Consider the following 16457-nt stretch of genomic DNA (forward strand, 5'->3'; position numbering starts at 1 on the left):
CATAGACCAGTCACTCTTCATGGACACACAGCTGGGAACAGGGGAGGCTGGTCTCTCCTGCTTGATTGGACTTCAACACAACAGAGACAAACATTACATCTCTCATCTACTCTGAGCTCAGATGGGAAACATAAGAAGAGCTCTGGATCAGACAGACAGACAGACAGACAGACAGACAGACAGACAGACAGACAGACAGACAGACAGACAGACAGACAGACAGACAGACAGACAGACAGACAGACAGACAGACAGACAGACAGACAGACAGACAGACAGACAGACAGACAGACAGACAGACAGACAGACAGACAGACAGACAGAGCTCAGATGGGAAACATAAGAAGAGTTTAATTCCAAAACGCTACATATCCATTTTCAGAAATGTTGGTAAATTAGCTTTTATTGTTTAAAGAAATTATTAAAGAGATTGGTGTGTTTTTTCACTATCTAATCATGACATGTTCAATGACAGACATGTATTTGTTTAAAATCTATCACTTCATTTCAGAGAGACAAATAATATTTTTTTACCAAATGCTATATATCTGCCTCACTCTCAACTGTGACCGACCGTTTCAATTCGGTCATATGTAGAAAATATAAAATGGTGTTTTTTACGTTGGATAAAAGTAGAGACTCAGAGCTACAAAATGGTATATGGTATAATGCTATACACTACAGTTGAGGAACAATGGGAAAGTAATTCTGCTTTCAAAGTTGATCAACTTGTAACCTCACTTTTGGGAAAATGTCCTTTGAATGTTTTGGTACCTACTGGAGAGCTCTTCTTTGTCTACAGGGCTGTTACTTTGGCAGATAATGTTACCCATCTAAATAAATAGTTGTTATATATATAATTAATTAAATGTATGGTGTTTTTGTTTTATGTCATTTTAATTGTTTGTTATGCTATAAACATTTTATTTTATTATAAGTGGTAAAAGGAACTAGAAAATGTTATATTTTGCAATTCTGAGTAATTTCTACTTTAGTAAAGAATTACACATTATTCAGTACTACTGCAGTTGCTATATAATTCCAATAGATGGGAGCATAAGACCACAAATGACATTTCAGAAGATTAGTTTAGTTTTCTCCCTGGATACACCACCACTCCCCGCGCTTCTTTCTGTCCCTTTACACACTGCTAACGCAAGAGACTGAAAAAGCATTTAGCAGATTACTGTGAAGTAATATAATGATGATTCATGTTTATTATTACCTGTTTTTATGCTCATGTTTTGAAATTATACTTCATTAATATAACGATTATCAATAAGTCTGAACATTAATTTAGTCACCTCTAGTTGAGAAAAATTGTCAAATTCATCAACCAGCATCGAGCCACTCTGTCTTCTCTCTCTAGTAGTCAACTCAGCCCTGGTAAAAAGCTGGTGTCGTCGCTCTGTCTTCTCTCTCTAGTAGTCAACTCAGCCCCGGTAAAAAGCTGGTGTCGTCACTCTGCCTTCTCTCTCTAGTAGTCAACTCAGCCCCGGTAAAAAGCTGGTGTCTTCACTCTACCTTCTCTCTCTAGAAGTCAACTCAGCCCCAGTAAAAAGCTGGTGTCGTCACTCTGCCTTCACTCTCTAGTAGTCAACTCAGCCCCGGTAAAAAGCTGGTGTCGTCACTCTGCCTTCTCTCTCTAGTAGTCAACTCAGCCCTGGTAAAAAGCTGGTGTCGTCGCTCTGCCTTCTCCAGGGGCATGTTGAGGTAAATTTACTAACCGGTAGGGTTTAATGATGTAATTTATTGGCGGGCTGGAAGACGCACTCTTGTCTTTTCTATTCCGAGGTTGTTTACTCGCAATATCAGATATTAAGATTACTTTTTATAATGCACGTATACTGAGGTTGAGGTTTTGACTAGCGATTATTTACCCGGTGTTCAATACCTGCTATAATCACTATTTTGTTGCTCTCCCGAAAGCAATACAGGCCCATTACGAGATATATAGTTAACCTGTTGGGGCTCGGGGGCAGTATTGAGACATTTTGAAAAAAATATGTGCCCATTTTTAACTGCCTCCTACACCAACTCAGAAGCTAGGATATGCATATTATTAACACATTCGGATAGAAAACACTCTGAATTTTCTAAAACAGTTTGAATGGTGTCTGTAAGTATAACAAAACTCATATTGCAGGCAAAAACCTGTGAAAAATAGATTTAAAAAAAATGTGAATTTTGTGACTGTACTATTTAGTGTCATTGTTTTATAGATACCATAGTGAGAAAGGATTCATTTCGCAACACCTACGGCTTCCACTAGATGTCAACGATCTTTATAAAGTTGTTTGAAGCGTCTATGATAAACAGAGAGCAAATTAGAATCCAAGGAAGTTGACATGTCATCACTTCATTTTTTTGCGCCTGCGCATAAATCTGAGAAACGTGAGTTTGTCATCATTTTTTATCTAGACATAGGATAGGTTGTGTGAAAATATTACTGATGTTTAACGTTAAAAATGGACCAAAAGATTAATGCTAAACAACATTTGACATGTTTGAACGAACATAAATAGATTATTTACTAGGTTTTTTTTAGCTTTTCGGCGTGATTTTACCAGCCCTCCAACCACGTTTTGTGGGAGCATAATGAACGCTAAGTACTTGGTGTTATTTGGACATAAATTATGAACTTTGTCAAAAGAAACCACATTTGTTCCGGACCTGGAATGCCTTCCGGACCTGGGATCCTGCCTTCTGATGGAGATAATCAAAGGTAAGGGGGTATTTACAATGTTATTATCGATTTTAGATGATGCTAACTGTATAGCATAGCCTGTTGTTCTTAGCATAGCACCCCGTTTATTGCAAAATGTGATTTCCCAGTAAAGTTATTTTGAGATCTGGCCATTCGGTAGCAATTACGAGATGATAATATATTATTCTTTGAATGACAATATTATAATTTACCAATGTTGTCGAATAGTAATTTTGTTATGTTCACCGGAAGCATTTCAGAGAAGAAAAAAATCTGAATTTCACGCTACTGTAAAATGCTGTTTTTGGATATAAATATGAACTTGATGGAACAAAAAATGCATGTATTGTATAACATAATGTCCTAGGAGTGTCATCTGATGGAGATTGACAAAGGTTAGTGCATAATTCTAGCTGGTTTCTGCTTTTGGTGACGCCTGACCTTGAATTGAAAATGGATGTTTGTACTTTTGTGGCTATGTACTGTCCTAACATAATCTAACTTTATGCTTTTGCCGTAAAGCCTCTTTGAAAATCGAACAATGTGGTTAGATTAAGGAGATGTTTATCTTTTAAATTGTGTAAAATAGTTGATGGTTTGAGAAATTGAAATTATTAGATTTTTGATGTTTTGAATTTCCAGCCTTGTTAGCAATCCCGACTCGGGGTTCATTGCTAACCTGTAGTCCCAACAGGCTAACTAAAGTAATGAGTGACCATTTTAGAAAATCATGGGACATATAGTCTGTGGTTGCATGCTATTTTATGTCAATCATATTGCTGCCTGTAGCCTATAACTGATGCTTTGTGGTCTTATGCTGCCATCTATTGGAAATCTTTAGCAATTAAAAGTTATTCATGCACATTCAGACGTTGGTGAGGCAGCTAAAAAAATGTTAAAAAAATTGAATGTGTCCAGCCTACTTTAGGCGCCCCGAAAATAATATTCAAAAGATTGGTCCTTGGATACAGAGGGGTTAAACACTAAAGTTACCGTCCATCTAGTGAAGAGAGGAGAACCGGACAGAGGTAGCCAGCATCCGTCAATGAGAGAGGGAGGATAGGATAACTAGGATGCTGCTGGTAGAGTAGCGAGCTAGCTTACCTAGCTGTACCGACTAGCTAGGATAACTAGGATGCTGCTGGTAGAGTAGCTAACTAGCTTACCTAGCTGTACCGACTAGCTAGGATAACTAGGATGCTGCTGGTAGAGTAGCTAACTAGCTTACCTAGCTGTACCGACTAGCTAGGATAACTAGGATGCTGCTGGTAGAGTAGCTAGCTAGCTTACCTAGCTGTACCGACTAGCTAGGATAACTAGGATGCTCCTGGTAGAGTAGCTAGCTAGCTTACCTACAGTGGGGGGAAAAAAGTATTTGATCCCCTGCTGATTTTGTACGTTTGTAATGTTATATAATGATTTGCATTTTAATGAGGGAAATAAGTATTTGACCCCTCTGCAAATCATGACTTAGTACTTGGTGGCAAAACCCTTGTTGGCAATCACAGAGGTCAGATGTTTCTTGTAGTTGGTCACCAGGTTTGCATACATCTCAGGAGGGATTTTGTCCCACTCCTTTTTGCAGATCTTCTCCAAGTCATTAAGGTTTCGAGGCTTACGTTTGGCAACTCGAACCTTCAGCTCCCTCCACAGATTTTCTGTGGGATTAAAGTCTGGAGACTGGCTAGGCCACTCCAGGACCTTAATGTGCTTCTCCTTGAGGCACTCCTTTGTTGCCTTGGCTGTGTGTTTTGGGTCATTGTCATGCTGGAATACCAATCCACGACCCATTTTCAATGCCCTGGCTGAGGGAAGGATGTTCTCACCCAAGATTTGACAGTACATGGCCCCGTCAAATGATGCGGTGAAGTTGTCCTGTCCAGAAAACACCCCCAAAGCATAATGTTTCCACCGCCATGTTTGACGGTGGAGATGGTGTTCTTGGGGTCATAGGCGGCATTCCTCCTCCTCCAAACACGGCGAATTGAGTTGATGCCAAAGAGCTCCATTTTGGTCTCATCTGACCACAACACTTTCACCAGTTGTCCTCTGAGTCATTCCGATGTTCATTGGCAAACTTCAGACGGGCATGTATATGTATTCTTGAGCAGGGGGACCTTGCGGGCGCTGCAGGATTTCAGTCCTTCACGGCGTAGTGTGTTACCAATTGTTTTCTTGGTGACTATGGTCTCAGCTGCCTTGAGATCATTGACAAGATCCTCCCGTGTAGTTCTGGGCTGATTCCTCACCGTTCTCATGATCATTACAACCCCACGAGGTGAGATCTTGCATGGAGCCCCAGGCCAAGGGATATTGACAGTTCTTTTGTGTTTCTTCCATTTGCGAATAATCGCACAAAATGTTGTCACCTTCTCACCAAGCTGCTTGGCGATGGTCTTGTAGCCCATTCCAGCCTTGTGTAGGTCTACAATGTTGTCCCTGACATCCTTGGAGAGCTCTTTGGTCTTGGCCATGGTGGAGAGTTTGGAATCTGATTGATTGATTGCTTCTGTGGACAGGTGTCCTTTTTACAGGTAACAAGCTGCGGTTAGGAGCACTCCCTTTAAGAGTGTGCCCCTAATCTCAGCTCATTACCTGTATAAAAGACACCTGGGAGCCAGAAATCTTTCTGATTGAGAGGGGGTCAAATACTTACTTCCCTCATTAAAATGCAAATCAATTTATAACATTTCTGACATGTGTTTTTCTGGATATTTTTGTTGTTATTCTGTCTCTCACTGTTCAAATAAACCTACCATTAAAATTATAGACTGATCCTTTCTTTATCAGTGGGCAAACGTACAAAATCAGCAGGGGATCAAAAACTTTTTCCCCCACTGTAGCTGTACCGACTAGCTAGGATAACTAAGATGCTGCTGGTAGAGTAGCTAGCTAGCTTACCTAGCTGTACCAACTAGCTAGGATAACTAGGATGCTGCTGGTAGAGTAGCTAGCTAGCTTACCTAGCTGTACTGACTAGCTAGGATAACTAGGATGCTGCTGGTAGAGTAGCTAGCTAGCTTACCCAGCTGTACCGATTAGCTTGGATAACTAGGATGCTGCTGGTAGAGTAGCTAGCTAGCTTACCTAGCTGTACCGACTAGCTAGGATAACTAGGATGCTGCTGGTAGAGTAGCTAGCTAGCTTACCTAGCTGTACCGACTAGCTTGGCTAGCTAGCAGAACGTTCGTCTGTCATTTGTCTCGATGATGATGACGAATCCGGTGAACCACAAAATGAAACAAGGATAGAGAGTGAAAAGGATCTGGCTACACTCATACTGTCCCTGACCGTAAAGCAAAAAGCAAATTCAACAATAAACTTCGGCGTCTCAACACTGTAGTGAACTCTGTAGTTATTCCCCAAGATCACCTCAGCCCACTCTGCTCGTAACCAGACAATATCCTTGGCGCCACACCGTACGGGGACGCGGACAGTTCTTTACGGGGACGGGGACAGATCCAGAACGCGGACATAAGCAGTGCCACACAATCAACTAAACCCAGTCTTTACAGTGGGTTACATTAGTGATATTCATTTTTTATTATTATGTTAAACAAACATTTATTATAACAATATTTTGAGATCTGGGCCCATGTCCACAAAGCGTCTCAGAGTAGAGAATTGGTCATATAAGTGCTGAGAATAAAGACATTTGACACTTATGGGTATAAATTAAAGCTATGCATGAAGTCTCTAGTCCTACCTAGTCGGCAGATATTTAGGACACCTCGTGAGCTGTCCTAAGTAGTTAAGAGTTAACAGCAGGTATCTTGATAATACTATAGAATAATGCAGCGAGTCAGTGGTTCCTGCACCACATGTAAATACTTTGGAGTCGTAAAAATAATGTTTTATATTTCTATATGATCAATCCATAAAACAGTGTCCGGGTGCTGGAAAAAACAGGAGGAATTGATCTGACCACTGGAGGGCTGCTGGGTTCACATCCTCAAAACATTCACCTTTCGTTGATCAGAACTCTAGAGGTTCTTCTTCACTGAACCCAAAAATATATATAACTTTTAGTGGTTCCATATATTAAGGAAGTGATAGAAGCCTTTTTGGTTCTATAAGGAACCTTCTTTTCTAAGAGTGTAAAATTAACAAGTTTTTCTTTTGATTATTTAATTATCTACATCATGTTATTTCAAGATATCCCTTTGGAGCGCAACATCACGTTGTTAAGAAATTATCCTAAATTGGGCATGGCTTTAAAATGGGCAATTGAATGCATCTAGGGTGTTCCAGCAAAACAATGGATATATAGAGTTTTGCAATAAAACATTTTTTATACACAATCTAAAGAAATTCATAAATAATCTGAGAACAGTAATATTGAAGGTACCCATTAGCAACCATTTCTGATTAAAAAACAAATGTGAACATTTTTGGAAATATCATTTTTGAAATAAACTATTAATAATTCTTAAACAAAATTGTCATCTCACCTCTTAGATTTGGTGTCATGTTCCCCAGAGAGACTCATTTTAGAGAACTGACCCCTAAACAGAGATCCAGCATGTTGGTTGTGGTCAACACAGTGACAACTAAACAGAGATCCAGCATGTTGGTTGTGGTTAACACAGTAACAACTAAACAGAGATCCAGCATGTTGGTTGTGGTTAACACAGTAACAACTAAACAGAGATCCAGCATGTTGGTTGTGGTTAACACAGTGATGTCCTAAACAGAGATCCAGCATGTTGGTTGTGATTAACACAGGGCCAACTAATTATTGAAGGTCAATTGTTCTCTTTTATTCATTATCTCTTAGAAATAAAACATTTACTAACAGACATAGAAAGACACATCCAAACAGTTAGGTGATTTAATATTTTTCACAATTTCTCCATGTAGTGGAACTAATAATAATAAAACAATTTAACAACAATAATATTAATAATAATAATGTCTAACTTTCTCTTTTAATAATTTCTCTCATTCTAGTGTGTTGCTTTGTTCAACAGGTATGATATAATTATGCTGTTACTGAATTCAGTTCATAATAACAATGTTAAGAAAAGTATGTTCAGTGGTTTCATACCAAATTACACAGGAAGCAGGAGATCATTGTAGTTTAGAAAACAACAAATGTTCTGATATTCTGAAAGATGATTTAGAACTATGATACATTAAAATTTTTACAAATTGTAAAATAATCACGATAAACAAATCGTATAATACGATATATGAACAATATGTTTTTGAATTTGACTTGCCTACGCCCAGTTAGCGCCATTTTGTATGATTGAACTGTCACATAACTGTCCCAGGTGAAATGGACTTTTAGATCTGAGTGTTTTACTGTCAGTCACTATACTAAAATAACACCATACATTTAATTTCTCTACACACTTTACAATAATCACTGGGAAGATTCTTACCTTGTAGCCTGAATTCACAGCCAGAACATGTCAAGTCATTGAGATATTTTCCGTTGTGCTGAGAGAGCAGCTTCCTGATGACAAGTGTCTCTGTATCTATGTTCTAGGTACAGTTGATCTTTGGATGCAATAATATCTGGTCAAAGTCTAGTGACACAACACCATAGTATATCATAAACATAACAGCAGTTGGCCAGAAAAGGCCATGACATACTATAAAACAGGGTTTGTCAACTAGATTTGGCTTCGGGTGTCACGGTTGTCATAGAGAGGAGTGGACCAAAGTGCAGCGTGATTATCGTTCCACATATTTTATTGAACTGTGAAACTATGCAATACATACACATAAACTAAAGAACAAAAAAAAAATGTGATGTAGAGGTGAAACATACACTACTCAAAAACAATCTCCCACAAACAAAGGTGGGAAAAACACCTACTTAAGTATGATCTCCAATTAGAGACAACGATGACCAGCTGCCTCTAATTGGAGATCATCCCAAACAAAACCAAACATAGAAACTAGAACTAGAAACTAGAAAACAACATAGAAAAACGAAACTAGAAAACCCCCCTGTCACGCCCTGACCTACTCTACCATAGAAAATAACAGCTTTCTATGGTCAGGACGTGACATCGGGAGAATTTTTTTCTGAGTTAAAGTCGGAGGGCCAGAACATAATTAGCATATAATATTAGCACAATTAATACGCCTACACTACAAATTTAACAACACGTTTAACACATTTGATTAGTACATAGTACATTGAGTGACAATAAAATAATTTAGATCTGATTAAGTTCATAAAATCACCAATATCTCTATTCAATTATATTTTTTTGTTTATATCTCTGTGTGTTGATTGTTGGGGAAAAACATGTCTACGTAGCCTACTGTAGTCTACACTACTTTATTAATATCAACATTCATTCAGAACAATTAGCTTGATAGCAAGAGAACATGTCGCTCTCAAAAAGTAGCAAAAGAAAGGTGGATAATGAAAATCAAAGTTTCAGGGAAGAACGGACAGAGAGATATCCATTCATCTTACCATCTTTCTCCAATGCCAAGCCAGAGTGTCTTGTTTGCAATGAAAATGTCATTGTTTGCAAATAATTCAATCTCAGATGGCATTATGAATCTAAACATGGTACTTTGAAAGTGGCCTTCCCGCCCCAGACAGAGGCCTGAAGCAGAAACACTGAAGCATTAACTACAAGCTACAAACACGGCATTAGAATCCTCCTTCGTGGCCTGACCCAACAACAGAAGGTCACAAGTGCTTCCTAAAAGCATCCTGGGTTCTAACCAAACACAACATGCCCTTCACAGACGCAGAGCTGTTTAAAAAATGCATGGTGACAGTTTTGGAGGAATTGGCTACAGACAAGTCTATGGATAGCATAATCGCGTCTGTCAAACAGGTGCCCCTGTCTGTGACATCAGCCGGACGCCGTGTCTGTGCTCTGGCGGATGATGTGCATAGGATTGTTCTGGAGGGGCTCAGTCAGGCTGAGCATTTTCCCCTGGCTATTGATGAGAGTACTGACAACACCGATGTAGCACAGTTGTGTGTATATGTCCGTTATTTTCATGGGAAGGACACACCACCGGGGACGTTCCCCTGGATGGACACACCACCGGGGACGTTCCCCTGGAAGGACACACCGCCGGGGACGTTCCCCTGGAAGGACACACCGCCGGGGACGTTCCCCTGGAAGGACACACCGCCGGGGATGTTCCCCTGGAAGGACACACCACCGGGGACGTTCCCCTGGAAGGACACACCTCCGGGGACGGTCCCCTGGAAGGACACACCACCGTGGACGTTTCCCTGGAAGGACACACCACCGGGGACATCCCCCTGGAAGGACACACCACCGGGGACGGTCCCCTGGAAGGACACACCACCGTGGACGTTTCCCTGGAAGGACACACCTCCGGGGACGTTTCCCTGGAAGGACACACCACCGGGGACGTTCCCCTGGAAGGACACACCGCCGGGGACGTTCCCCTGGAAGGACACACCGCCGGGGACGTTCCCCTGGAAGGACACACCGCCGGGGACATCCTATTCACAAAGCTGGAACAATTGTTTACGTAGCTTGGCCTGTCATTCGAAAAAGTCAACTTTGTGATCACCGTCAGGGCTCCTGCTATGGTGGACAGACACAGGGGCCTGGTCAGCAGGTTGAAGGAAATCGCCCCACAAATGAATGGCTTGCATTGTCTCATCCATCAGAGTGTGAAACCCTCTCTCTATACTGCACGAGGGAGAGAGTCTCCTCCAGGAATTTATGACCTGAGATAACAGAACCTGGGTGAGAGAGAGGGGGATGGAGGGAGAGAGAGGGGAATCGAGGGAGAGAGAAGGGGATGGAGGGAGAGAGAGGGGGATGGAGGGAGAGAGAGGGGGATGGAGGGAGAGAGAGGGGGATGGAGGGAGAGAGAGGGGGATGGAGGGAGAGAGAGGGGGAAGGAGGGAGAGAGAGGGGGATGGAGGGAGAGAGAGGGGGATGGAGGGAGAGAGAGGGGGATGGAGGGAGAGAGAGGGGGATGGAGGGAGAGAGAAGGGGATGGTGCTCGCTATACCCAATGAGGGCATCAGCTGACCACCTTCGTATTTTGGAAATGGAGGAATTCCTTTTATGTGCTAACAATGTTTGGATCAACTTCCACCTGTGAGTCCTCCTTTTCCTCTATGAATGCAATCGACTCACGACAGGAACCGGCTTTCACATAAGGCAACCGAGGACTGCCTGCTCATCAACATCACATCCCTCTCACCTGACATCCACAAGATCGTGTCCAAGGGGAAATGCAACTTTTCCCATTAAGTAAATAACTTAGTATTTAATAAATAGTAATATAGGCTACTAACATTATTGTAATTATTATTATTATAATTATAATTGTTATTATTGTTATTATTATTATTGTGATTGTTAGTGCTGATCAATGGCTATTTTAGGTGTCATGCTGACAGTATTTTCTGTTTGTTTTATCGTTACAGGAGCAGGTTATCCCCAGACTCCTGGTACAGGGCTATAGACACTCAGGTTACTCTGGTCACTCCTGATACAGGGCTACAGACACTCAGGTTACTCTGGTCACTCTGATACAGGGCTACAGACACTCAGGTTACTATGGTCACTCCTGATACAGGGCTACAGACACTCAGGTTACTATGGTCACTCTGGTACAGGGCTACAGACACTCAGGTTATCCCAGACTCCTGGTACAGGGCTACAGACACTCAGGTTACTATGGTCACTCTGGTACAGGGCTACAGACACTCAGGTTATCCCAGACTCCTGGTACAGGGCTACAGACACTCAGGTTATCCCAGACTCCTGATACAGGGCTACAGACACTCAGGTTATCCCAGACTCCTGGTACAGGGCTACAGACACTCAGGTTACTCTGGTCACTCTGATACAGGGCTACAGACACTCAGGTTACTCTGGTCACTCCTGGTACAGGGCTACAGACACTCAGGTTACTCTGGTCACTCCTGGTACAGGGCTACAGACACTCAGGTTACTCTGGTCACTCTGATACAGGGCTACAGACACTCAGGTTACTCTGGTCACTCCTGGTACAGGGCTACAGACACTCAGGTTACTCTGGTCACTCCTGGTACAGGGCTACAGACACTCAGGTTACTCTGGTCACTCTGATACAGGGCTACAGACACTCAGGTTACTCTGGTCACTCTGGTACAGGGCTACAGACACTCAGGTTACTCTGGTCACTCTGATACAGGGCTACAGACACTCAGGTTACTCTGGTCACTCTGATACAGGGCTACAGACACTCAGGTTACTCTGGTCACTCTGATACAGGGCTACAGACACTCAGGTTACTCTGGTCACTCTGATACAGGGCTACAGACACTCAGGTTACTCTGGTCACTCCTGATACAGGGCTACAGACACTCAGGTTACTCTGGTCACTCTGATACAGGGCTACAGACACTCAGGTTACTATGGTCACTCTGATACAGGGCTACAGACACTCAGGTTACTATGGTCACTCCTGATACAGGGCTACAGACACTCAGGTTACTCTGATACAGGGCTACAGACACTCAGGTTACTATGGTCACTCCTGATACAGGGCTACAGACACTCAGGTTACTATGGTCACTCTGATACAGGGCTACAGACACTCAGGTTACTATGGTCACTCCTGATACAGGGCTACAGACACTCAGGTTATCCCAGACTCCTGGTACAGGGCTACAGACACTCAGGTTACTATGGTCACTCTGGTACAGGGCTACAGACACTCAGGTTATCCCAGACTCCTGATACAGGGCTACAGACACTCAGGTTACTCTGGTCACTCTGATACAGGGCTACAGACACTCAGGTTATCCCAGACTCCTGATACAGGGCTACAGACACTCAGGTTACTATGGTCACTCTGATACAGGGCTACAGACACTCAGGTTATCCCCAGACTCCTGATACAGGGCTACAGACACTCAGGTTACTATGGTCACTCTGGTACAGGGCTACAGACACTCAGGTTACTCTGGTCACTCTGATACAGGGCTACAGACACTCAGGTTACTCTGGTCACTCTGGTACAGGGCTACAGACACTCAGGTTACTCTGGTCACTCTGATACAGGGCTACAGACACTCAGGTTACTATGGTCACTCTGGTACAGGGCTACAGACACTCAGGGTACTCTGGTCACTCTGGTACAGGGCTACAGACACTCAGGTTACTCTGGTCACTCTGGTACAGGGCTACAGACACTCAGGTTACTATGGTCACTCTGGTACAGGGCTACAGACACTCAGGTTACTCTGGTCACTCTGATACAGGGCTACAGACACTCAGGTTACTATGGTCACTCTGGTACAGGGCTACAGACACTCAGGTTACTCTGGTCACTCCTGATACAGGGCTACAGACACTCAGGTTACTCTGGTCACTCCTGATACAGGGCTACAGACACTCAGGTTACTCTGGTCACTCCTGATACAGGGCTACAGACACTCAGGTTACTCTGGTCACTCTGATACAGGGCTACAGACACTCAGGTTACTATGGTCACTCTGGTACAGGGCTACAGACATTCATGTTACTCTGGTCACTCCTGATACAGGGCTACAGACACTCAGGTTACTCTGGTCACTCCTGATACAGGTCTACAGACACTCAGGTTACTCTGGTCACTCTGATACAGGGCTACAGACACTCATGTTACTATGGTCACTCTGGTACAGGGCTACAGACACTCAGGTTACTCTGGTCACTCCTGATACAGGGCTACAGACACTCAGGTTACTCTGGTCACTCCTGATACAGGGCAACAGACACTCAGGTTACTCTGGTCACTCTGATACAGGGCTACAGACACTCAGGTTACTCTGGTCACTCTGGTACAGGGCTACAGACACTCAGGTTACTCTGGTCACTCCTGATACAGGGCTACAGACACTCAGGTTACTCTGATACAGGGCTACAGACACTCAGGTTACTCTGATACAGGGCTACAGACACTCAGGTTACTCTGATACAGGGCTACAGACACTCAGGTTACTCTGGTCACTCTGATACAGGGCTACAGACACTCAGGTTACTCTGGTCACTCCTGATACAGGGCTACAGACACTCAGGTTACTCTGGTCACTCCTGATACAGGGCTACAGACACTCAGGTTACTCTGGTCACTCCTGATACAGGGCTACAGACACTCAGGTTACTCTGGTCACTCCTGATACAGGGCTACAGACACTCAGGTTACTCTGATACAGGGCTACAGACACTCAGGTTACTCTGGTCACTCCTGATACAGGGCTACAGACACTCAGGTTACTCTGGTACAGGGCTACAGACACTCAGGTTACTCTGGTCACTCCTGATACAGGGCTACAGACACTCAGGTTACTCTGGTCACTCCTGGTACAGGGCTACAGACACTCAGGTTACTCTGATACAGGGCTACAGACACTCAGGTTACTCTGATACAGGGCTACAGACACTCAGGTTACTCTGGTCACTCTGATACAGGGCTACAGACACTCAGGTTACTCTGGTCACTCCTGATACAGGGCTACAGACACTCAGGTTACTCTGGTCACTCCTGATACAGGGCTACAGACACTCAGGTTACTCTGGTCACTCTGATACAGGGCTACAGACACTCAGGTTACTCTGGTCACTCCTGATACAGGGCTACAGACACTCAGGTTACTCTGGTCACTCTGATACAGGGCTACAGACACTCAGGTTACTCTGGTCACTCTGATACAGGGCTACAGACACTCAGGTTACTCTGGTCACTCTGATACAGGGCTACAGACACTCAGGTTACTCTGGTCACTCCTGATACAGGGCTACAGACACTCAGGTTACTATGGTCACTCTGGTACAGGGCTACAGACACTCAGGTTACTCTGGTCACTCTGATACAGGGCTACAGACACTCAGGTTACTCTGGTACAGGGCTACAGACACTCAGGTTACTCTGGTCACTCCTGATACAGGGCTACAGACACTCAGGTTACTCTGGTCACTCCTGATACAGGGCTACAGACACTCAGGTTACTCTGGTCACTCTGATACAGGGCTACAGACACTCAGGTTACTATGGTCACTCCTGATACAGGGCTACAGACACTCAGGTTACTATGGTCACTCTGGTACAGGGCTACAGACACTCAGGTTATCCCAGACTCCTGGTACAGGGCTACAGACACTCAGGTTACTATGGTCACTCTGGTACAGGGCTACAGACACTCAGGTTATCCCAGACTCCTGGTACAGGGCTACAGACACTCAGGTTATCCCAGACTCCTGATACAGGGCTACAGACACTCAGGTTATCCCAGACTCCTGGTACAGGGCTACAGACACTCAGGTTACTCTGGTCACTCTGATACAGGGCTACAGACACTCAGGTTACTCTGGTCACTCCTGGTACAGGGCTACAGACACTCAGGTTACTCTGGTCACTCCTGGTACAGGGCTACAGACACTCAGGTTACTCTGGTCACTCTGATACAGGGCTACAGACACTCAGGTTACTCTGGTCACTCCTGGTACAGGGCTACAGACACTCAGGTTACTCTGGTCACTCCTGGTACAGGGCTACAGACACTCAGGTTACTCTGGTCACTCTGATACAGGGCTACAGACACTCAGGTTACTCTGGTCACTCTGGTACAGGGCTACAGACACTCAGGTTACTCTGGTCACTCTGATACAGGGCTACAGACACTCAGGTTACTCTGGTCACTCTGATACAGGGCTACAGACACTCAGGTTACTCTGGTCACTCTGATACAGGGCTACAGACACTCAGGTTACTCTGGTCACTCTGATACAGGGCTACAGACACTCAGGTTACTCTGGTCACTCCTGATACAGAGCTACAGACACTCAGGTTACTCTGGTCACTCTGATACAGGGCTACAGACACTCAGGTTACTATGGTCACTCTGATACAGGGCTACAGACACTCAGGTTACTATGGTCACTCCTGATACAGGGCTACAGACACTCAGGTTACTCTGATACAGGGCTACAGACACTCAGGTTACTATGGTCACTCTGATACAGGGCTACAGACACTCAGGTTACTATGGTCACTCCTGATACAGGGCTACAGACACTCAGGTTACTATGGTCACTCTGATACAGGGCTACAGACACTCAGGTTACTATGGTCACTCCTGATACAGGGCTACAGACACTCAGGTTATCCCAGACTCCTGGTACAGGGCTACAGACACTCAGGTTACTATGGTCACTCTGGTACAGGGCTACAGACACTCAGGTTATCCCAGACTCCTGATACAGGGCTACAGACACTCAGGTTACTCTGGTCACTCTGATACAGGGCTACAGACACTCAGGTTATCCCAGACTCCTGATACAGGGCTACAGACACTCAGGTTACTCTGGTCACTCTGATACAGGGCTACAGACACTCAGGTTATCCCAGACTCCTGATACAGGGCTACAGACACTCAGGTTACTATGGTCACTCTGATACAGGGCTACAGACACTCAGGTTATCCCCAGACTCCTGATACAGGGCTACAGACACTCAGGTTACTATGGTCACTCTGGTACAGGGCTACAGACACTCAGGTTACTCTGGTCACTCTGATACAGGGCTACAGACACTCAGGTTACTCTGGTCACTCTGGTACAGGGCTACAGACACTCAGGTTACTCTGGTCACTCTGATACAGGGCTACAGACACTCAGGTTACTATGGTCACTCTGGTACAGGGCTACAGACACTCAGGGTACTCTGGTCACTCTGGTACAGGGCTACAGACACTCAGGTTACTCTGGTCACTCTGGTACAGGGCTACAGACACTCAGGTTACTAT

General features: G+C 44.1%; 1 long non-coding RNA gene across 1 annotated transcript; it reads right to left on the reverse strand.

Moving 5' to 3' along the window:
• Positions 1-32: 32 nt before the first annotated feature.
• LOC123733406 (uncharacterized) lies at positions 33-8337 on the reverse strand. Its single transcript, XR_006763768.1, has 3 exons — positions 8095-8337; positions 7159-7212; positions 33-70 (listed from the first exon to the last, which is right to left on the reverse strand). It is a non-coding gene; the product is annotated as an uncharacterized lncRNA (long non-coding RNA).
• Positions 8338-16457: the final 8120 nt, after the last annotated feature.

The sequence above is a fragment of the Salmo salar genome, unplaced genomic scaffold, assembly GCF_905237065.1.
Source record: "Salmo salar unplaced genomic scaffold, Ssal_v3.1, whole genome shotgun sequence".
NCBI lineage: Eukaryota > Metazoa > Chordata > Actinopteri > Salmoniformes > Salmonidae > Salmo > Salmo salar.